The following is a 25,006-nucleotide window of genomic DNA, read 5'->3' as shown; positions in this document are numbered from 1 at the left end:
TCCTGGCCTTGAATTGTTCCTCATTTAACTGTGTGTATCCACCTCATCACATCATGGTCTGTGTTCTGTGTCATTATTTCTGCACTGGGATCTTGGCCATCTTTAATGAATTAGCAAAGCCAGAACCTGAAGGGATGATTTTGTTTTACGACAACAATTCTCTTATGTTTTTGTTAAGTTTCCCCTACAGATGTTACGAAATGCCTTTACTTACCTGATAGGACCCTGAATAAAAATAGTGACTCTAGGACATTAGTTTATAGCATTTTTGTAGCGTGCCCCTGGCCTACTGTGTAGTTAGAAGTGAGCTGTCCATTTACTTGAGACAATTTAGCGCTTTTTTTGCTAATGCTTATTTATTTTTGTGAAAGAGAGAATGAGTGGGGGAGGTGCAGGGAGAGGTGGGGACAGAGGATCCAAAGCAGGCCTTGTGCTGGCAGCAGAGAACCCATGCAGGGTTCAAACTCATGAGCCATGAGATCATTGACTGAGCTGAAATCAGATGCTCAACTGACTGAGCCATGCAGGTGACCGGGACCGTTTAGCTCTAAATGGTCTATAAACTATTTTTTCTAATGTAAATTTTAGCTAAATATCATGCATAATATAATCATATCCATCATGGAAAAGAACATAGAGTTGCCACAAATCTTGTGAGAAACAACAAATCAACACAGACTTTCACTGAATAAATTATAAGATATTATGGCCAATCTTCACCAAAGATCATCTTGGGAATGTGTTTTAAGGGTAGGGTTTGTTTTCACTCTTTAAATCATTATTTGTTTATATGCAATTTAATTTTCAACCAACCATTGCATGTAACTGACATTAGCTCCAGCAGCAGTATCATGCATCATTATTGTTATCTTGTTTCTATCTTTTTCAGTGTTTTATAAGGAATATATGAAATTATTTAAATAAGCTTCCCTTGAGAAGGGGGCTTTTGGAGGGCGCCTAGGTGGCTCAGTCAGTGTAGCATCTGACTTGGGCTCAGGTCATAATCTCAAGAAGGGGGCTTTGTTGTCCTCATGTTACAGATGGGAAAATTGAGACCAAGAGTTTTAATGACTTGAAAATGCTCACACACTTCCAAGTGGTTGGAGTTATTATCCAAGACTCAACTTATCTGATTCTAATGCTTTTGTTGTTTAAAAAAATAATGTTTTTTTTAATTTTTGAGATACAGAGAGAGACAGAGGAGCAGAGTGAGAGGGAGACACAGAACCTGAAGCAGGCTCCCTGGTTGGAGCTGTCAGCACAGAGCCTGATGCAGGGCTCAAATTCATGAACCACAAGATCATGAACCAAGCTGAAGTTGGACATTTAACTGACTGAGGCACCCAGGTGCCCCATTTTGTTGTTTTAAACATGCTGGCCAATCTCTCCCTGTACAGCAAGCTGTTCTTCCTATCTTGTGTCTGTTAATATGGAGAGACAAATAGGCAGATAATTAAAGTAGCAGTGAGGGAGAGACTATGATGTACTAAATTAAGTAAATGTCTTCATAAATATCATTAAAATCTGAAGCAGAAAATGGAAGTCAGAAGACTTAAAGTAAGAAAAGAAAGATAAATGCGTAAGTAGATCAGGAAATATTAGGGAGATTTTTCCCCCGTTTCTCGGCTATTAGCTGTGGTTGTATCATATTGAAGATACAGCAAGAAGCACACAGGCAAACACGTTTTGGAAGGTATGCATTGAAAAATATTGATGTTAAAATGGTTTGTAGAGAATATCCACACTTTGAACTACTTGGATTTGAATCACAGTTCTGTACCTACTGCTTGTGTGGGCAAGTAATTAAACCTCCTTGTATATCGGTTAAGCCATTTGTAACAGAAGGATGACATAGCACCCACCTCAGAGAGTTGAATGTCACATGACTTGATACACACAAAGCACACATAAGAGCACATGGTGCCTAGTAGAAGACAAATAAACGTTCAAATAGTATCTCACTACACTCTTGGTAACATAGCTCCAATCCTCACTTGACATTCAGCCCTTGTGTGTGTCTGTGTTTAAGGTTTTTATTTCTTTTCTTTTCCTTTTTTTAATGCTGTTGTTGATTAGCTATCTTTCCAACAAGAACATAAGCTATCAGGACCTGTCTTTACTGCTATGTGCCCCACTTCAAGAAAAGTACCCAGCACTCAGTAGGAACGTAGTCCTATTTCTTGGGTGAACTGAGTGATGTGCACAAGGCTACAATCTGAGCTGTTGGAGAAGCGGAGTTGCTGAACAAACTCTAACCCTTTTACTTGCTGAAAACAGATGTCCTGAAGGATGGACTCATTACGTATTCAGAAGTGCTTGAGTTTAATTGTAAAGGGTAGAGTAAAATGAGATATAGTGGGAATTTTTTTAAAAAAAGAGCTATTTATGGGATGCCTGGGTGGCTCAGTCAGGCAAGCACCCATTTCCTGGCTTCGGCTCAGGTCATGATCTCAGTTTGTGGCTTCAAGCCCCACATTATGCTCTGTACTGACCCTGCAGGGCCTGCTTGGGATTCTTTCCCTATCTGTCTCTTCCCCTACCTTGCTTGCTCTCTCTTTCTCTCTCTCGAAAAAGGAATAAGCTTTAAAAAATTAGTAGAGTTATTTATAAGCTCTGGAATTTGAGGACAAACCGTTAAGCCTCTCTAAGCCTCAGTTCTATGGCATGTAGAAAAGGACAATAGGTGCCTATGGAATTGGAGCACCAGGAAGTATCAGCTTCTTTCTTAGTATTTATGCATTCTTCAGTGGGTTAGATTTTTGGTCCTAGATTATAAAGGTGAAGCTATTTTCTAGAAAGCCAAGTGCTTCATATTATAAACTCACTCTGTGTAAGAAACTCCCTTGAAGAATACCTTGAGCATTTAATGTCCATAAAGTTGACACTGGTTGATTTATTATTATAAGAGTTGACTCTTCAATCCTGCTGGATATTAAGTATACCAGCCGCTATCATTCATCAATCCATGACCACAATGACCATTCTTATTTTCCTTGAATATCATAGATACTTCCTTTCCCGAGATCTCTGCCTTTTCTGCTCCTTCTTTCTGGATGTCTGTCACCAGGAATTTCCCATAGTTACTTTCTTGTCATTCAGATCTTAACACCTGTGAACTCTTTCAGGGAAACGTCCCCAACCATCTCACTAAAGACCATGAACTCCCATACATGCCTATTGTAACACTGGCTTAAGGTTTACAGAACACATGTGGCTGCTTGAAAGTACCTTGTTTATTTCTTGTTTTTTTATTTATTAAGTTTTTCTAGACTAGTCAAAGGCTTATGGGATACCATGTGTATCTTATCCATCACTGAACCTCTGTGTTCAAGATTTTTATAATACCAAATCTGTGACCAAAATTTTTATAAGAATACCATAGTATTAAGGACTACCCTAATGACCTCATTTCACCTTGATTTCCTCTGTAAAGGGCCTATCATCAATAAAATTACATTCCTAAGTACTAGGGGTTAAGACTTAAACATATTGTTTGGGTAGTGGGGATGGGACGCAATTCAACCCATAACAGTGAAATATGCATTTTTATGGGCATTTATTTTATTTATAAGCGTTCTATTTTTAGTGGGTAAAGGCTTGCATTTCCCTTTTCAGTTGATTCACTTCATACCCTGAATTATTTACCCACTGACAGCATCTAATGTCAGGTAAACATTAAAATCATCTTATAATTGCATATGAAAAGAAAGAAAGAAAGAAAGAAAGAAAGAAAGAAAGAAAGAAAGAAAGAAAAAAGACTCATGTGCTGTCCTATGTGGATATGAAGGTCCAGAAAGATTCTCAGGAAACAAAGATGTTTTTATCCACAGCCACTTGTTGAACTTATGTAAGCTCCAGTTTTATGGTAAAGATTGCATATTTAGTATAAGGTTGAGATTTTTATCTCCAGTAAAAAGTGTCTTTGAAAAAAGGTAGAAATGAAGACTTTTTAGACATACAGAAGCAGAAGTAACATAGCACGACCAGACCTATACTATAAGACGTGTAGAACAAACCTTTTAGGCAAAAGAAAAATACCAATTAAAATACAGGTCAATATGAATGAAGACCACAAGACATAACTAAGATTTCCCCTGCTATTTAAATTTACTTAATATTAATATTATTATTTAATAATCAATATTAATATTGAGTCCAATAATATATAAAATGGATAATATATTATGGACAAAGTATGTTTATCTAAAGAATGCCGCTATATTAAGAAACAGAAAAAGAAAGCCATAAGGCTATCTCAATAGATGCCGTTAAAGCACTTAGCAAATGAGAAGACCCTTCCTTATAAAGTTTTGGCAATAGAATTGAACTTCCTTAACTTGATAAACGGCCTCTATAAAAACCTATAGGTAACATCATATAATGGTGAAAGGCTGTGAAATTTTCCCTTTACAATCAGTAATAAGCTAAGATGTCTATTCAGGCTCATTTTTTTCTACCATTCTACTAAGGGATCTAGCTAGTGCAATCAGTCAGGAAAATAAATAAAAGTCATCCTGATTATAAAGGAATAAATAAAACTGCCTCTATTCAGCATGGCATGACATTTTAAATAGAAAATTTACAAAGATAGGAATCTAGGGAAAAACCTGTTAGAATAAGTCATTTAGTAAGTTAAGATTAAGAACACAGAACTAACATACAAAAATCAATAGTTCTAGCAAAGAACATAAACAAATCATTTAAAAATGAAATTTAAAATCATGAAAAAGTGTGAAATATCCAAAGATAAATCTGACAAAAATTGTAAGAGCTGTATGCTTAAAGCTGTAACACATTGTTAAGACATATTGAAGAGGATCTGAATAAGCAGTGAAATGTACTATGTTCATGGAACAGAATATGCAATTATACTTAAGATACCAATCTCCCACATTTATCTTCAATAGAATCAACATAATCATAACTGATATGTCACTAGATTTTTGTAGAACTTAAATTAGATACTAAAAATTATATTGAAATAAAACTAGCATCTAAAGTAACCAAAAAAAATTGAAGAGTAAAATTGGAAGGCTACAAATAGCTGACGTCAAGACTTATTCTAAAGCTAAAGGAATTAAGACAGTGTGATAGTGGTACAAATACAAAGAGATAGTGGAACAGAGCAGACATAAATGGTCATCTGATTTTTGGTAAAGGTGCAAAGGCAATTCAGTAGGAAAAATGGAATCATTTCAACAAATGCTTCTGGGACATATTTAATAAGAGAAATGATCCCTACCTCACATTATATAAAATAATTAACTCAGAATGGATTAGAGACCTAAATGTAAAACTAGAACTGTAACTACATGGCAACGTAATAGAAAATCTTTTTGACTTTGATAAAGGGAAGAAATTTCTTAGGTATGACATCAAAAGCATGATCCATAAAATAAAAGTATACACTTTATTGGTTAAAATTCAAAAGTCTAGCATTACCAAGTGTTGATAAAGATGTGTAGGAACTAAAATTTGAGCATGCTTCTAGTGAGAATATCCAATGGGATGATCACTCTGAAATACTTGTGTTAAAACTTACTCTTCTATTTCAGTGGACACTGACAAATTAGATACTCAGAAGTAGTATACCACGAAAAATACGTATTTTGATATGTTCCATTAGAAACATATTTTGTAGAGGTAAAGCAAAAACTGCCCATGTGGGAATTCCTTCAGCTATTTTCCAGCTAGTATGACTTTCAAATCATGATCTAGATGGAACATGATCTAGATGGAAAGCATTTTTTTGAAGGTGCACTGTTTGCTGTGGTAGTCATGACAATGAAGTTTTTAGATTTCTTAGTGACAGGAGGCTCAAACTGTTGCAGTCCAAAGTTCAACATTGTAGGTACCAAGTTCATGGTTCCCATAGTTGCTCTCAATTGTTCACTGAACACAGCAGAGATGCCAAGTCACACCCATTCCTGGAGACCCTATTTTTCTCAGGAGTGACTTTGGCTTCAGAACTTCCCTGACAGTCTTGTTTAATTTCCTCCAGAACTTTATTGCAGAGTAAGATGATTTCACCCACCTTTTTCCTTCATTCAAGATCATAACCCGCATTATGGTCTGCCTTCCCTCCTCTCCTGTCTTGGCTCCCCTCAAATTTTTATTCACTACATGTTCCCCTAATAAGTGTCTTGCGTGTTTTTTTAATATTTATTAAAAATTTTATTTATTTATTTTTGAGAGTCAGAGAGAGACAGCGCGAGCAGGGGAGGGTCAGAGAGAGGGAGATACTGAATCCGAAAAAGACTCCAGGCTCTGAGCTAGCTGTCAGCACAGAGCCCGACGCGGGGCTTGAACCCACAAACCATGAGATTGTGACCTGAGCCGAAGTCAGATGCTTAACTGACTGAGACACCCAGGCGCCCCAGTGTCTTGCAAGTTTAATCCAATCTTGACATGTATTTCTCATAGAACTTGGACTAAAACAGTGGCTAAAACCATATATGTTTGTGTCAAATGTAAGCCCTAGTGGTTAAATGTATTTTAGAATTATTATTCAATCTATCAATCTGGTAAACCACTTCAGGCAGAAGCGGATATCCAAGAAATGGACTGCCATACCTCTGCCATACTTTGCCAATTTTTCCTTTATTCTGTGGGCAATACTGAAATGTAGAGAATTTTTAAAATAACATTTGTTTATTATGTTTTAACAGAACAGTAACATTGGAGAATTTTGCTTTAGAACGTTTAGACAAAGGAAGGAATAGAAATCACAGAAGCAGAAAGAAGACTGATAATTTTCTAGAGAAAACATACTTTACTGTCAGGATGGAGAGTAGGAGGTAGACATGAGGTGTGCTGTACAGGTAGTCAATTCAGCTTGGCAACTGGGTGGCTATGCAGAACAGGATTTTATGTTAATTATTTTTGTGGAAGTATGTCAAATATGAAGCACATTCATTCTTATGTTCACAAATAGAGTACCTTGAACAAAATTTACACTTTCAATGTCTGGAAATGTAATATATTTCTTTTTTTTAGATTTTTAAAAAAATGTTTTATTTATTTTTGAGAGAGAGAGAGACAGCGTGAGCAGGGGAGGGCCAGAGAGAGAGGGAGACAGAGAATCCAAAGACAGGCTCCAGGCTCTGAGCTAGCCGTCAGCACAGAGCCCACCACGGTGTCAACACAGAGGCCGCCATGGTGCTTGAACCCACAAACTGTGAGTTCATGACCTGAGCCGAAGTTGGACTCTTAACCGATTGAGCCACCCAGGCACCGCTGGAAATGTAATATATTTCTATGACAATCTCAGGGACTCTAATCTTCTATAATTTTATATGACTCATTAAAGATTTATTTTTCTTTTATTTACTTTCAGTCACATCAGACTGTTGCTAGATAATTAGGAAATACAAATAAAATAAAAGGTAATAATTTATAACAAGGAACTAAAAGTGACTTCTATGGATAAATATCCTGAATCATATTAGTACAAAGTATTTCTAATTGGTTTGTAATTATAATGGTCTTTAATTCTTCTCCGGATAAGAAACACATCTGACTTTTTTTCCTATTCCTCTGTAGCAATAAAAAAATGTTTTGTGTTTTATTTATTTCTGAGAAAAGAGAGAGTCAGCATGAGAAGGGGAGGGTCAGAGAGAGAGAGGGAGATATAGAATCTGAAGCAGGCTCCAGGCTCTGAGCTAGCTGTCAGCAGAGCCCAACGCAGGGCTCAAACCCACAAACCGTGTGATCATGACCTGAGTTGAAGTCAGACACTTAACCAACTGAGCCACCCAGGCACCCCTAAAAATTTTTTTGAATAGGGTTTTTTCCATAAAGATGAATAGGGGAAGATAATTCTTAGCTACACTTTTCAGTCATGGAACAATAAGGATATGACAGTAACTTTCTGGCTTTCAACCTCCACTCGAATTTCTTCTAACATGCAAACTAAAAATAGTAGTCTTGTATTTTGAAATTTTAATAACCCACTTCTAGGCAACTTAAGAGATTTCACAGGTGGATTTTAATTTTTTTCCACTCATTAACTGATTGTAGAACTTAACTCATTAGGTACAACTCCACTATACATATCAATAACAGAATTTGCATTCTTACTTCAAACATACTATTACATATAATCTCCCTCTGTCTCACATACCGACACAAATACTCAATCTCATGAATACACATGCATGCATACATGCATACATAGAACAGCCCTTGTGTTGTTAAATTTGATTAAAGTTGTAAGCATTATGCTAAGACTATTTTTATTGATAGCACAATATTTACAATTTCAAAGGTGTTAAAATTGTCACCAACTGTAGAAAGTATAGTTATCAGTTAGTAATAAACAGAACACTATTCATCTCTTTCCAAGGGTTAAGATTTACATAGCTACAGGGATGATATATCTGCCGTTATTTTTTAGAGTGGCCAATATTAAAAATTATCTTCAAAGCTGTACCAGTATTCATCAACTGCCATGACAACTAAATCCAGGAAAGAATAATCTCTTCAACATCAACAAATGTTGCTGGAAAAACTGGAGGGCCACGTGCAAAAGAATGAATATGGACCCCTTTCTTACACCACAAAGAATTAACTAAAAATGATCAAAGTTCTAAATGTAAATAGAAAATGACAAAACTCATAGAACGTATTGAAGTGACCTTGAATTATGCAAAAATTCTTAAAAATAACTAAAAAATAACTAAAATACCTTAAAAATAAGTATTATTGAGCTTTAGAAAAATTTTGAAATTTAATACTTCAAATACCACCATCAAAAAGCATAAGGACAACCCACAGAGTAGGCAAAAGTATTTTTAAATCATATATCTGATGAGGGACGTGCATTTAGAATTTATAAGGAACTCTTACAACTCAATAATTGAAGAACAACTCCATTAGAAAATGTGCAAATAATTGGAATAGACATTTCTACAAAAAAGATATACAAAATGCCAATGTGCATGAAAAGATGTTCAACACCATCAAGCCATCAGAGAGATGCATATCATGATTATAATTTTAAAAAAAGGAAAATAATAAGTATTGATGATGATGGGGAGAAATTAGAACTCTCATATACTGCTGGTGGGAATGTAAAACTGCACTTTGAAAGAATCTGGGGGTTCTCAAATGATAAACACAGAGAAATCATACCACATAGCAGTTCTTCTCTTGGATATATATGAAAAAAAATGAAAACAAGTCTATGCAAAAAATGTGTACATGAGTGATCACAGAGGTACTACTAATAGCCAAAAAGTATAAATAACAATGTCCGTCAAGTAATGAACATGTAAATTGCCTATGGTATGTACATATAATTGAATATTATTTGGAAATAAATGGGGATAAAGTATTGCTACATGCTACAGCATGAAAAAAACCTTGAAAATGTCCCCAAATGTATTGTGGTAATGTTTACATCTTTGTGAATATACTAAATACCATTGATTTATATAATTCAAACTGGTGAATTATATGATATTTGAATTATATCTCAATAAAACTTTGAGGAAAAAAATGTAGTCTGTAGCATTGTTAAAAAGAAAATTCTCAAGATTAGAGATGGAAAGTTGAAGGAACTTATAAATATCTTCTTTGCAGAAAATTACATAACTTGTTAATACATTGTGGTTGTGTATGTGCATAAAACATATTTACTAGCTTTAGTTAAGTCTGAATTTTAGTAATAAGTCAAATTTTACCTAATACATCTCTTAAATTTGGTCCTGATATTGGGAGAAAAATTCATGTCATGACTTCTTTCCTTGTTCATCATCCATGTGACTCCAAACTCCCTAACCATCAATGCTTCTTATAACACTCAATTAAGGAGACATAAAACTCTAGACTTGACACTTTTTAATGTCCTACCTCTTTTCAGTCTCTGGTAAGGAGAACAGACTGCAACCTTTGTGTGTGTGTGTCCAGGAAGAATTAGATCCACTCATTTTAAGAATGGTGAGTTCAGAAACTCTTGCAGTAAGTAACCGAACCGGGAAAAAAAAAATAATCTCAGCTTAGTATGGATCTAAATGATAGAGGCAAAACCTAGTAAAACATCTTATATTTCCAAGCATCTGGTTATCCTTTGATCTTTGAACTTTTGGATAAATAGCAATTAGTATTAATAAATCACAATAATATTTTAATAAATAATTCAACTCCATATATTTAATTCAACAATCTTTAGCTTGCTTAAACTTTCATTGCACATTTTTTCATCTAAGAACCATATAATATTTTTGTATGAGGTTAAGTTTTAAAATAATTAATTTAGTTCACAGCATTAGTTCTATAAAATAATTTTACTAAAGACAGAATTGTAAAACTCAATGTGAAGCTATAAAACATCAATAAAGTTTAATTTGAAAAGTTAACAAAGTCCATGGAGACTCAACCACATTTTATTACAATTCATTGTATTCACAGTTAATACTGCCATGATGTAGAAATATTGTGGCAAATAAGCCTTTCTCATTTTTTTTCAAAGTTACCACGGCAGTACCCATAAGCATAATAGTATAGCTATTGCAGAGGAGATAACAAATAAATGTGGTAGAAAGATACAAAGGAGAAAGGAGGAATAGAAGAAATTTATAGCATGCACATATTTTTTCTTTTTTTTTATCTTTACTGAGAAGTCCCTGACATATAAAAATGGTATATGTTTGTGGTATACAACTTGATGTTTTGATTTATGTATACATTGTGAAACAATCTTCACAATCAAGCTAAATAACTTATCCTTCACCTGTACATAATTACCATTGTTTACCTGTGTGTGTATAGTGAGAAGATTTAATATAAGATCTATTCCATTAGCAAATTTCAACTATATATGAACTGTTGTCACCATGATGTATATCAGATCTCCAGAACTAATTCATCTTGCATAACTGAAACCTTGTGCCCTTTGATCAACATCTTATACTATCCTTCCTCTTTCAGAAACCACCATTCTATTCTCTGCTTCTATGAACTTGACTATTTTAAATTCCACATATAAGTGAGATCATACAGTATTTATCTTTCTGTGCCTGGCTTATTTAATTTAGCATAATTTGCTCCAGGTTTATCTATATTGTTGCGAATGGCAAGATTTCCTTCTTTGTTAAGGCTGAATAGTACTGTTGTGTGTATGTGTATGTGTGTTTGTACTCTACATTTCTTCACCCATTCACACATTGGCAAATAGTTAGGTTGTTTCCATATTTGGGCTGTTGTGATTAATGCTTCAAAGAACAAGTGATTGCAGATATCTTCTCCAGTTCCAGTTATTATTTCTTTTGGATATATACTTATGTGTAAAATTGCTAGATAATATGGTAGTTCTATTTTTCATTTTTTGAGAGACCTCTGTATTTTCTGTAATGGCTTTACCAATTTACATTCCCACCAAGAGATACATGATTATCATTTCTCCATGTCTTTACCAACACTTGTTATCTTTTGTCTTTTTGATAATAGCCATCCTGATGGATGGCAGGTGACATACTGGTTTTGATTTGTATTTCATACTCCTTGATTTTGAAATATATTATAAATCTTTGGTAATCAAAACAGTATGGTACAGGCATTGCAATACACACATGGAACATAAAAGAGAGCCTAGAAATAAATTCACACACTTAGGGTCAACTAATCTTTGACAAGGGTGGCAAGAACACACAGTAGGGAATGACAGTCTCTTTAATAAATGGTGTTGCAAAAATGGAATATCCACATGCAAAAGAATGCAAGAGTCCCTTATCCCACACCATCTATACAAATCAACTCAAAATAATGGAAACCTTAAATTTAAGACCTGAAACTTTAAAACTACAAGAATAAAACATAGAGGAAAAATCTTCTTGACATTTATCTTGGGAATAATCTGTTTGGTCATGACACCAAAAGTACAGTTGACAAATGCAAAAATAGACAACTGGAATTGTGTTCAATTAAATAGCTTCTGCCCAGCAAAAGGAGCAATACACAGGGTAGAAGGGCAACATACACATTAAGGGAAAATATTTGCAAGCCATATATCTCAGAGGAGATTAATATCCAAAATATTTAAAGAACTCACATAATTTAAATTTTTTAATGTTTATTTATTTTTGAGAGACAGAAACAGAGAGTGAGGACGGGAGGGGCAGAGAGAGGGAGACACAGAATCAGAAGCAGGCTCCAGGCTCCCAGCCGTCAGCAGAGCCTGACGTGTGGCTGGAATTCACTAGCCGTGATATCACGACCTTAGCCAAAGTCAGACACTTAACCAACTGAGCCACCCAGGCACCCCAGGAATTCATATAATTTAGTAGCAAAACAAAAACAAAAACAAGAAATAAAACTATGAAAAATAGACAAAGGTCCTGAATAGACAGCTCGCAAAAGACATACAAATGACCAACAGGTGAACAACAAATGAGCAACAAAAGTGCTCTGCATGAACACACTATTAACCAGTTCTGGGAATCTATCTTGAAGCTATAGTCATACAGGAAAAAAAAAGCATATGTACAAGATGTTCATAGAAATCGCATTTGGAATGGCCAAATGTTGGGTTCATACAGATTATTACTACATGCCCAGTTTCTACTCATTGATCAACCTTCCATCAGCACTTTCAATAGCACATGAGAGGCCAGGAAATGACAGTCCATTATGGCGTGTCTCTCTGAAAACAGTCTGAAGAAAAATATGTACAATGATTCAGACAACCCACCATGAGCGAGCCCAAGTGGTTGCTATGTCTTGCTCATTTTGAAAGGCACTTATCAAACGTCAAATGGCTGTCAGGCACCCTGGTAGGAACTATCAGACTCTTACTGGATAATCACCAAAAAAGCCATGTTTCCGAAAGAGTCAAGTGGGTCCCAGCGAAGAGCAACAAAAAAAGATTTTTCATTCTAGAAGATCATGTTTCCAGGTTAATGCATGTTGCTCATGATGAATGCAGGAACAAGCCTTGTATAAACTGACCATAAATCAGATTTCTTTCATGTTTCTCATATGGTATAGGACACCCGCCAAACACCAAACTGTCTGCCTCCAGGATTTTGCTTATATTCCCTTTATTTTCCTAAAAGAATGCCAATATTTCTACACACAGTAATAATTATAATTGTTTTATGAACCAGTCCTCCTCAATCTTTCATTTCTGGTAGATNTATAAAATATTTAATTTATAAATTATATAGAATATATATTTATTATATATAAAGCAATATGTATAAACAAAAATATATAAAGAAATATTTTTAAATATTTTATTGTATTTTCCCATAAATGATGAGGATATTTCTATGTCAAAAAACAGATCACTATATTATCTCTTTTGATGAGTTCATAATAGTCCATTGCATAGACATATGGATGCACCAAAATAGACTTAACCATACAGATATATTTAGGTACTAAAAACAGCAACATTCTAATAAACATCCTTATACATATATGCCTGAGGACACACTTTTTTAAACTATTTCTTTATATCAGGGGCGCCTGGATGGCTTAGTCGGTTAAGCGTCCGACTTTCGCTTAGGTCATGATCTCGCGGTTCGTGGGTTCGAGCCCCGCGTCGGGCTCTGTGCTGACTGCCAGCTCAGAGCCTGGAGCCTGTTTCAGCCTGTGACTCCCTCTCTCTCTGACCCTCCCCTACTCACGCTGTCTCTCTCTCTCCTAAAAATAAATAAAACATTAAAAAAAAATTTTAAACTATTTCTTTATATCAAACTCTAGACATGAACTGTTAGCTCAGATTTCCTACAGTATTTCTGTAGCACATACCTACAGAAAAGCACAATCAACTTTCACATTCACAAGCCAGACATGATTGTTTTTTCCTTAATTGTCTCAGCACAACTGAATCACGTCACTATTTTTAAATCTTGGTAAATATAATAGTTAAAGGTGATCTTGTACTGTTTTAATAGTTCATATCTCTTCTATTTACTGTTAGGATTGAAATCTTTCCGTGATCAACTTATATGGAAGTATCTATTCTTGGATGGTTAGACTTTTCTGGAAAGTTCTCTAGGCATAGTGATGATAAAAAGTGTGTTTGCTTGTTGTTACATTTTGAATGTCTATTATGATTATTGTCCTGTTCAGCTTAAAAGCTATTTTTAAATGTGATTTTATCCTTTATTTTATAATAGCAAGCAGTTATATTTCTCTTTTTTTCATGAATAGTTTTGCCAGTGGTTTATCTTTCCAAAAATTTAATCTTATCTCAATTTGTAAATTCTGTTAGTTTTCTAGTAGTACCTATTCTCCTTAGAAGTGTGTGCATATGAGCATGTGTGTGTCTGTGTGACTATATGTGCCTTCTCTGAATGTACAATTTATTTATTCTACTTTTTCTTTGATAATAAAAAATAAATAATAGTTGTTCTCTTTATACATCTTGGGATAAATAGCATAACTTTTTGTATGTGTTATTGTCATTATAATTATGATTGTTATTTCTTAAAACTTTGGTAAAAATTTTAGGTAGATTTGTTTAAAGTTTATAACAATTTGGGAACTTAAATTGATTTCTTTGGATAAGGGTAATTTTGTTTCTTTTTTATTGGATGGTGGTTAGCTGTTGTTAATTTAAAGTGCCATTCTATTGCACTCAAATAATATTGCCTCTAAAATATCTGGTTTGGGCTTTGATATTTTCTCTAAGTCATACAGATCAAATTTTGAAATATTGCATTATGCACTTGAAAAGGAACTACATAGCACTTGTATGAAGAGGACAGCGTTTTATATACAAATATATTAAATTAATCTATGTGATTATCACCTACATTATCTGAAGACAAATTATATTAATATGTTATTGTCAACTTATATAATTGACTGTAATACATATTGTCAATTTCACTTTACTTTTCTAACTACTTTGCCTTGTGGCAATCTTCAATATTCTCTGTTCATCAGAGTTACTTAGTTATGTTATCATTGTGAATTTCATCCTTAACTAATTTTTTAAAATGTCTATTTATTCTGTTTAAATTTTTTTGACTTAAACCCTATTTCATGATATCAGTAGTGGGAAATTGTATGGGATAGTGATAACAGCACTAACTCTGGAAATCATGGACAAGTTAGTGCATAACTCTGTGCCTCAGTTTCTTTAGCTGTAAAACAGGGATAATAGTACCTTCCCTATAATTTGTGAGGGTTTACACCTCTGTAAGTATTAGCAGTGGTATCTTTTTCCATTTCCATTTTCCTGAAAATACATGTCTTCTTTATTTTATACTTGTTTTCCAATTCACTTTCAGACTATTTCTTATAATTAACACCTACTAATGTTTTGGTTTTTGACAAGAATGACACTGCATGGGGATAAAGTTGTTTAGCTGTTGTCTTCTGTGCACTTGGAAAATAGAAGCTGTACTATCCACTGGCATTTGGAGCCAGAAGACATAGGATCTAACCTCTCAGTTCTTATACTTTATCACCTTTGGGAAAGTCACTATAACCTCTTTCAGAGTCGATTTTTGTACTTGTAAAATAAAAATAGCACCCACTATAAAAATATTTGGTGAGACTCAAGTGAGATAATATGCAAGAAAGCCCTTTAAAAACAAAAATGGTGTTATAGCTTTGCTAATTACTATTGTCATTGCAGACTCACAAGCCCTTTATGGAATCTTTTGGGAGCAGGTATCTTCAAAATTCAAAATATTTTGGATTTCAGAAAAGTGATTCAGTACATATGCCAATGATTAGATTGAGTGAGGTCTGAAGTGGCAATGCATAATCAAATGCATGAATATTTCTGCAGCAAGATAGACAAATATTTCTACTAAGTGGGATAAATAAAGAGTGCATCTAGTTTTATGACTATATTTAGGAGGAGTTTCATTCTCAACTGAGTCATAGAAACTTTTTATTTCAACTTTTTGTATTCTGGAGCTGGTGATGAGAAATTGTTGACCTTTATTTCCATGATTTAAATATTAAATCTCATTTCTGTTTTGGGAAGTTCATGCAGTTTCAATTTTTAAGGGACATTTATGAGATGCCTAGTTGTGTGTGTTGTATAAACTTTGAAAGAAAATGGGAAACAAAGGAAGAAGCTAGATAAATTGGATTTCATTAAAATTTTAAAATGTTGTGTATGAAAGGATCCCATGAAGAGAATAAAGAGATACAGAATGGGAAATATATTTGTAAATACATTTATCTAATACGGGTCTAGTGAGTGTGTGTGTGTATGTGTGTGCGCTTGCCTTTTATTCCTCTTGATTGTATGATAAAATATTATTTCTATACAATATCAAGGGCCTGAAAAGGGTATTGACTTTGTTTCTATTTTCTGAATAATAGGTATAAATGTTCTTTACACATTTAGAGAGAAGATAATGGACAGAGTACTCTTCTAAATTTTGGATCCAGGCAAGCCCTATTTTCCTGAAGTTGTCTATTTCACCTACTTCTACTACCTTGCTTGCTGGTGTTTCTAGCTATTCAACTTAACTTTATTTATGTGTTTGTTTGATTGATAATTGAGATAAAGACAGAGCGCAAGTGGGGAAGGGGACAGAGAGAGAGGGAGACACAGAATCTAAAGCAGGCTCCAGGCTCTGAGCTGTCAGCACAGAGATCATGACCTGAGCTGAATTTGGACGCTTAACCAATTGAGCCACACAGGCGTCCATCAACTTAACTTTTAAATATAATTTCTAAGTTATCTGCTATCAAGAATTCTTTCTTTTGATTGACTCTAAACAATTTCTCTTTTGGATTTATAACTTTTAGAATGCATGCAAATCTCTCAGTTTCATGGCCACTATTTTATGTTATTTATAAATCTCCCTTCATTTTAGTACCATTTTCTTGAGTGTACAGGGAAGATTTGGTATAGGTAAGCAGGACAGACCAGTATCCAAAGTGCAATGAGAGAAAATGTACCAGGATCTTGTTACTGGTGTCCAGAACCTGAGTCAGTGGTCCTGTTGATATTATGACAGAAGTGTGAGTTTTGTTTGTTTTCTGAGGTGGTACCTGTATCAAAAAAAGCCAGGTCAATGCCAGTTCATAACCTAACTCAGTTGTTCTTTATTTCCTCATTCCCATTACCTTAAATCAGTCAAAAGTTTTCATACTTCTGGCAATAGTTTTTCTACATATTAGTTCAATATAGCTTGTATTTTCATCTTATATCTTTGTCCTCATAATGATAAGCTACATAGAGGCCATGTTTTAAAATTTAGGCTCGATCTTTATTAGCCTGAACACGTTTGGAATGAGAAAACATTGGATTTTTGAATGGATGTTATCTTAAATTATTTAATTAAATTTTCATAACACAAAATTTTACAAAGTGAATTTTTGGAGAATCATAATGGTTAAGAAAATATGTCTCAAATTTTAAAGACTTGAATTGGATTTCAATTTTATTAATTGGTTTACAGATTAATTTATGGTGTGTAACTTTGAGCAAGGTACTTTAAGTTTTGTTATTATTCTTGTCATCAGCAATAATGTCACTTTAGCTATCCACAAGTTCAGTTTTTAAAATCACTTAAGTACAGAAAAAATGAAAATAGAAATTCTCATGAATTATTTTTAAGAGATTATTATCCATCATAAGAGAGACAAAAAAGCAATTTGACAAGACATATGCTAAGGTTATTCCTTCTGAAAACCTTGACGTCATCAATGTGTTACATTTTAAAGCAATCACCACTGTTTAGATAAATATAGCATATGATTATTAAGTGGCTATAGAGTACCTGTATTGATTTGGTTTCATTTTGCTTTCTGGGTCCCAGAAACTTGGATCACCTTAATTGCATTTTCTACTGAAGAGTGGGGAAAAAGAAACAGAGGGTGAGAAATGATAATCAGTCAAGAAGAATTGCATTCTAAAAATCATTCCATGTTGAACATAAAGTAGAAGACCACAAGCTGCTGTATCCAAACAAATTTTAGAGATTCTTCTCTTGAGATCACATTCTTGAAACATAATCTGGAAGACTGACTTTTTTTTTTATTACTGAAACCTGCCTGAAAAGACAAAAATAAAAGGTTACAAAAAAGTTGTGTGTTCGGGAAGAAATAANGAGCACTGAGTGTTATGTGGAAACTAATTTGACAATAAACTATTTGTAAAAAAAAAAAAAGTTGTGTGTTAACTGGTCAAATCATCATAAGATGGCAAATGGCAATATCTCTGTATCATCTCAAGTCTTAGGATTCAGAAACTCCAATAGAAATGAGGCATGAGAACTTTTGCTAATATTCAGAAAAATCTCAGTTCAAAATTAGAATTTCTGTCCTAACAAACCTCTAATTTCTTAAAGAGAGATTAATTATTCTCTAAGACAAGCAAGTTATTTTGCAGTTATTTTAATGGCCACTGTCAGTTTTCAATATCTTTGGTGTTCAAATGAACTTGCTGTTATCCACCTCTTAAAATATATAGATAATAGACAGAAATTGCCAACCAAATACACAGATAGATCTTGAGGTATACCTTCCACTTTCTGGACACAGACCTGTCATCATAGTCTTCCAAATCACCTCTTCACCTGCATGCACACTCTATACATTCATCAAACTCATTTCTTGAAACGTTCTTGATAGTATTCATTCTACTTTAAACCACCTGTCAAAACAACCCTTTAATTAGGTTAAGCTGTCTGGCTTTGTGAAAAGGTTTACTGTACTCAGTTGTCCCTGCCATAAAATTAATAGTTTGACCAACTTCTAAGGAGACAGATTTTGCACTCGTGAAAGTCAAATTAAATCCACCTTTGCCAAACGGGGAAAAATTGGTGTGTCTGAAACTTTGAAAGCAGCACTTCATTTATTATAATCTTTCGAGTGCCAAAGTACAAATTAGGTAGAACTGCAGCTGCAAGAAAGCCCAAGTTAGAGCACATTGCTCTCATGACCCTTTTAGAAGGCAATGCACCTAGAAGATAATGAACAGAGAGAATGACTGTACCAGAGTCAGCACTGCCAAATTTCCGACCAAATTTGCAATAAGCAACCAATCATTCAGTAAATTAATATTCCACAGACTCAAATATTATGTAGGCTAGTCACTGCACATCATTTCTAGACCACAATTCTGATATTTTCCAGGAACAAGGCTCATTTTATTATTAAAACTCAGGAGAATAGGATTGGTTTTTAAAATGCTTTATAATTTCATTCAGGTCTTACTAAAACTGCTTTTGGACCCACATTCTTTCAGTTGAAGTAGCAAAGAAAATAATACTTAAGACTGTTTCATTCTGAAGACAAAGTGATTTGGAGTTTTGGGTTGGGATTTTGTTTTTCCCTCAACACATTGCATAAATGGATCATCTACTGACTTGGAGATAAAAATGATTAATGATTCTAATTATTATTTAAAGTTTGTAAAGTCTTAAGTTCTCTAAGACAGGATTCAAAGTGGACAGTAGAATTAACTAAGACAAAGTGCTCTGATATTTTTCATAGAGTCAAAAGGAGTTATCAGAAAAGTTGCAAAAGCATTGTGTTTTACCTTACAACATGAGAGGATAAGAATTAATTTAAGACAAATGTTGATTGATTGACTACTTTCCTTTAACCTTGTATTTTCATTCAGTAAGTGTTCCTTATTGAAACTTAATATGATAATTATCTCCAAGTATAGTTTTACAGAGTTTTCTAGAAGTACATAAACCTGGTTTCTTGATTCTTCCTTAGCATTAGATGTGGGATCATAAGGCAGTCACTTAACTCTGAGAAGAGTTATATCATCTCTCAATAGTACCTACAAATATGATTCTAAAAGACCAGTGCTCAGAGATTTTTTTTATATTCATATTCTTACACAATACTTCTTAACCTAATTGAAACCTTTTTATGAAAATATTTTGCATTTTTTTTTTACTATCCAGAAGTAAAATTCATGTACTACACAAAACGCCTTTACTCCAGTTAATCTAACACATTAAGTGTTGCATAGAAGAATAACAATAAAGCACTTTATAATGAAATATTTCATTTAAGTTTGTCAGTGCTCAGGCTGACTATACTAGGAGACATAACACAGTTACCAGATTATTTCACTAATTATTATGAGTGTGTTTAGAATTAGGAGCAAGACCATTAGAAGCAATTCTGTACAAGTTTTATTGAAAATGAAAGCAGAAACCCAAGTAGACATTAGAACAAAACCCAGTATGAGGTTAAGAAAACAATGGAATAGACTTTTCTGTGAACAGTAAGAGAAATAGGAAAATGACTTTAATCCATGTAAATGTAAAATGCCAAGAACTATCAGATGGTTGAAATTGAGAAAGTGAGGAGTCAAGATATTTGCAAATGAGTTAGACTTTATTTATACATGCAATTTGAAAATAATTCTTTATAGTTTCTTTATGTATCAAACTTGTGTAGAGTGCTTTCTTTATTTTTAAAATTATTTTATATTTATTTTCTTTAGTTTGTAAAAACTTTATTGAAATTGCAGTTAGTTAACTTACACAGTAATATTAGTTTCAAGTGTACAGATAGTGATTCAACAATTCTATTTTTTTAATTTTTAAGAAAAAATTATTTTAACGTTTATTATTGAGAGACAAAGAGAGACAGAGAATGACCATGGGAGTGGCAGAGAGAGGGAGAGACACAGAATCTGAAGCAAGCTTCAGGCTCCGAGCTGTCAGCACAGAGCCTGTTCGGGGCTCAAACCCAGGAACTGTGAGATCATGACCTGAGCAGAAGTCAGATGCTCAACCACCTGAGCCACCCATGTGCCCCTTTGATTCAACAATTCTATACAACACCTGGTGTTCATCACAGTGTCCTCCTTGGGACGCCTCAATGGCTCAGTTGGTTAGCGTCTGACTCTAGATCTCTGCTCAGGTCATAATCTCACGGTTTGTGAGATAGAGTCCCATGTCAGGCTCTACACTGACATCATGGAGTCTGCTTGTGATTCTCTCTCTCCCTCTCATTCTCTGTCCCTCCCCTCCTCCTTCAAAATAAAAAATAAAATACATCTAAAAAAAAACCAAAAATCAGTGCCCTCCTTAATCCCCATCACCTATGTAACCCATGCCCCACGCCCATTCAGGTTACCATCAATTTGTTCTTATAGTTAAGAGTGTGTTTCTTGGATTGCCCCTCTCTCTCTTTTTTGTTCCTTTGCTCATTATTTTTGTTTCTTAATTTCCCCATATCAATAAAATAATATGGTGGTTTTCTTTGTGACTGACTTATTTCACTTAGCATAATACTCTTCAGCTCCATCCATGCCTTTCTGTGTGTCTGGCTCAGTTCTCTGGTTTTTTAATGTATTAATTCATTTACTTTTCATATGAATTACACTGTGAGACAGAAAACATTATTTTTCCAAGGAAACTGAGGCACAAATGAGTTAAGTTTCTTACCCAAGAAGCCGCACCTAGTAAGCAGCGGATCCAGGATTTGAAATCAAGCATTCTGATTCCAATGTGTTATACAATTGATTTCCATGCCATCGTACAATGACCTGGGATAGGACAGGATCAAAGAATCACAAGATATATTTCACAGAATACATTTCATATATGTATATATATATGAATATAATTTGTCTCTATTATGTTTTATTAAGTGTATTTATTTTGTTTTTTTAATTTTTTTTTTTTAATATGAGAGAGAGAGACAGCGTGAGTGGGGGAGGGTCAGAGAGAGAGGGAGTCACAGACTGGAACAGGCTCCAGGCTCTGAGCTGGCAGTCAGCACATAGCTCGACGTGGGGCTCGAACCCTCGAACCGCGAGATCATGACCTAAGCGAAAGTCGGACGCTTAACTGACTAAGCCACCCAGGCGCCCCTATTTATTTATTTTGGAAGAGAGATAGAGAGCAAGCAGGGGAGGGGCAGAAAGAGGGAGACAGAGAATCCTAAGCAGGCTTCATGGTGTCAATGCAGAGCCCAATAAAGGGCTTTAACTGAAGAATTGCAAAATCATGGCCTGAGCAGAAACCAAGAGTTGGATGCCTAAAGACTAAGCCACCCAGGCGCTCCTATTTCTATTATGTTAAAAGACCTTAAAGACCATATTGGTCACTACTAGATCGGAGAAATTGAATGTACATGGGAAAAGTACAGAATGAAAGTCTGTAGAAAATGGTCTTTCAAATCTCTAGAATTATCTGAGAATAAGGTTGTTGTTGTTTTTTTAAAACATTTATTTATTTTTGAGAGACAGAGAATGAGCAGGGGAAGGGCAGTAACAGATGGAGACAGAGAATCTGAAGCAGGCTTCAAGCTCTGAGTGGTCGGCACAGAGACTGATGCAAGGCTCAAACTCATGAAATGTAAGATCCTGACCTGAGCCGAAGACAGATGCTTAACCTACTGAGCTATCCACATGCCCCCCCTTTTTTAACTGAAAATAAGTTTTAAATACACTTTACCCTTGAACAATGTATTCGAACTTAATGTGTCCAATACATTTGTACTTATACATGTTTCATTTTTAATAAATATAGGATGTATTTGAACTTACACATGCATTTATTTTTAAATACATACAGCACAGTACTGTAAATGTATTTTCTCTTCCTTATGACTTTCATAATAACATTTTCTTTTCTCTAGCTTCCTTTATTATAAGAATGCAATATAAAAACATACAAAATATGTGCTAATCAACTGCTTCTGTTATTGCTAAGGGTTCCAGTCAACAGTAGTCTACTGGTAGTTAAGTTTTTAGGGGAGTCCAAAGCTACAAATGGATTTTTGCCTGCAATAGAAGGTCAGTGTCCTTCTTGTTGTTCTTCTTGCCTGCAATAGAAGGTCAGTGCCCTCCCTATGTTGTTCACAGGTAAATTCTAAGTATAAAAAATGAAAAATAAATTGTTTTCAATGTTTCCTCACAAGCTTCTCATTGTGCTATAGAAATACTCATATATAGCAAGTTAAGAGTGTGAATTATTTTTGGACAACATTTATTAATAAAATTTATTGAGATACCTATATTTTTTGTCTCCACTATTTTTAATAATATTTTAATCTAGCTGTGAATAAAGAGTCTCAGATATGCTCTATTACAAATTTATATTCAATACCTACAGATTGGGAATGATCCAGATTGAAATTCCATAAGAAATGTGGCCACATTTCATGGAAAATTCAAAATGATATCCAATTTTTGATAATGTTTAAAATAGAACAACTTTTTATTGGGTTTATATCATATTTGCGTTTCTTGGTTATTCAGTTTGCTTTCAAGCTGTCCCCACAAACCTGTTTTGAATTTGTATGTAAAATGGAGTCTTAGTCTGTAGGTCTAGGGATAAACATGCATTTTGGATGCATAGAAAATATTTAAGAGCTCTGCAGGATGTGGATATATTTTTTTGCAGAACAATCCTGATCATTGCAGGATGCTTAACCTTCCTGGCCCCATTCATGAAACCCTAGTAGTTGCTACCCCTAAATGTTGTGATAACTAAAAATAGCCTCCATAAATTTTCAAAATGTGCCCTAGAGGGTGAAACCGCACCCACTGAGATCCATTGATTTAAGGCTTTGCTTACAAAAGTACCTAAAGAAAATTTCACAGCTTGACTGGTATAATTATGGAAACCAATACATTCCTCTCTTATTTCTTAGCAATATGCACTAGACTGATGATACATCAAAAAAATAAAGATTATTTTAATTAAGATATAAGTAAGTTTACATCTTTGCTCATTCTAGGAGAATATAGGAAAAACAGGAGCAATATATGGACTATGTAGAATTTTTTCTTTCAGTCTCACAATAAAATGTATGGATTTTAATAAAAATGTTACATACTGTCCAACCTAGCAATGAAATATGAACAGACCATGTGTATCAAGCAACCAGACAAAGTATTGGGAAAATATTCTCAGAAACCAGTATTCTGGTTACGAAAGAGAACACGCATGTCTGAGCAGAAATTCATTTTCAAAATCCCAGCAGAAGATTTAAGGAGTTCTGTGGAGTAGTCTGTACATAAGAGTGCTGAGTCAAAGGTGGGTATGTCCCTGGAAAATGCTATCTCTAGCTCATATAACTAAGTGGACAGTCTTCCTGGAGAGAAGGACATGATTTTATTTATATTTTAAGAAAGCATAATAAACTACTTTTTTTAAAAAACTAAATGTCTTAACCCAAGGGATCAGATTGATTTTAAGTTATGCTGTTCCATCAAAATATTTTTAATATGTTAAGAAGTAAAATCTATTAAAATAGATTAGATTGAGTGGATAGATGTACATGCATACATATGCATACATGCATATACACACATATTTACACACATATACCTACATATGTAATGAGCAATAGAATGGGAACAAATGAATCAATCACGGGTTGTTTCAAAGCCCCAGAACAGTTTACCCAATTATGATAGTAGTTAGCATTGTTTCTAAATAATTAGCATTTGTAAGTGTCCATTATTCTGTTCACTATGCCAAACCTTTACCTATATTAATTAATATAATACTCTTATCATTACTTTATAAGGCAAGTGTTATTGTGTAAGTGTTCCCATTTTACAGAAAAACTCCAAGAAGTATAATTAAGTAGCAAGATTTGAATCCAAGCATCTTGGTCCCAGAGTATCCTCTTACACACTGTATTCCATGGCCTTTTACTACCATTCTATCAAACATCAGTTTTGAGAGCCATTCCTCATGTGTGCTAAAAAACATCATGAAACATAAATTCAAGTTAAAGCCATGTTAGAATAATCCTATTGCCTTATATACCTTAATATACTAATGTGCATTGAGGTTTGCTGGAACATACATCGCAAATTTCTTGGACCACTTACTCCTCTCATCACATACCATTTTGCAAAAAAATAGTTTTTTCATGAAACACATTTGAAAAATGCTGCATGATACTTTCTTTAAATAATGTATTTTTGGGGCGCCTGGGTGGCTTAGTCGGTTAAGCGTCCGACTTTCACTTAGATAGGTCATGATCTCGCGGCTCGTGGGGTCGAGCCACGCGTCGGGCTCTGTGCTGACTGCCAGCTCAGAGCCTGGAGCCTGTTTCAGTCTGTGACTCCCTCTCTCTCTGACCCTCC

This window comes from Crocuta crocuta, unplaced genomic scaffold (genome assembly GCF_008692635.1).
Source record: "Crocuta crocuta isolate KB4526 unplaced genomic scaffold, BGI_CrCroc_1.0 scaffold264, whole genome shotgun sequence".
Classification (NCBI taxonomy): domain Eukaryota; kingdom Metazoa; phylum Chordata; class Mammalia; order Carnivora; family Hyaenidae; genus Crocuta; species Crocuta crocuta.
The sequence above is the reverse complement of the archived record's forward strand: the minus strand, read 5'-3'. Positions refer to the sequence as shown.